Here is an 818-nt window from a genome sequence, read left to right as displayed (position 1 = left end):
TTTCTGCTGCTTCAGTAAACCACACTATTCATGAATTTGTGATGGTGAAAATTCTAATAGAATATTACCAGATTCCCAGTTTGAAAACCTGTGCTTGCGGAAGTTCCTATCGAACACAACCACTTACTGTGCCAAATTGGTTATAATCAGAGATTAAGCCCAGCCACCCCCAGCCCCTCTGATCTCCAAAGACCAGCTGAACAAGGGTGTTTCTTTTCTGCCGAATTTCTATACCCTTATCACAACACTGCTCCTACTGCCCTGTCTGCCCACACTGCCCCTCACCACCACCCACCAGCCCTCACAGTCCCCATCACCTCTCACAGCCGCTCATCATTACCCTGCATCCCCCTGATGCCTCACAGTCCTTCACTGTCACCTCTCACAGCCTGATCCTTCAGAGCTCCCACTATCCCTCACAGCCACCTCTCACAGCCCCCCATTAACCCTCACAGGTCCTCACCGCCCCCCATCACTCCTTACAGGCCCTCATAGACCCTCAAACCCCCCCCATCCCTCACAGCCCCCATCACCCCTCACAGCCTGCTGTCACCTCTCACAGCCCCCATAGCCCCTCACAGCTCCCTGTCACTTCTCACAACCCCTCACAGCCCCCATGGCCCCTCACAGTCCCTCACAACCCCCATCACCACTCACGCCACCCCAAGGCCCCTCACAACCCCTCACACCCCCCATGGCCCCTCACAGCCCCCCACACCCCCCCCCACGCCCCCCCCATGGCCCCTCACAGCCCCCCACACCCCCCCCCACGCCCCCCCCATGGCCCCCCCCAGTCCCCCCCGCCCTCAGGGCCCGGG

The sequence above is a fragment of the Lepidothrix coronata genome, unplaced genomic scaffold, assembly GCF_001604755.1.
Source record: "Lepidothrix coronata isolate B3197 unplaced genomic scaffold, Lepidothrix_coronata-1.0 Scaffold24, whole genome shotgun sequence".
NCBI classification, from domain to species: domain Eukaryota; kingdom Metazoa; phylum Chordata; class Aves; order Passeriformes; family Pipridae; genus Lepidothrix; species Lepidothrix coronata.
The sequence above is the reverse complement of the archived record's forward strand: the minus strand, read 5'-3'. Positions refer to the sequence as shown.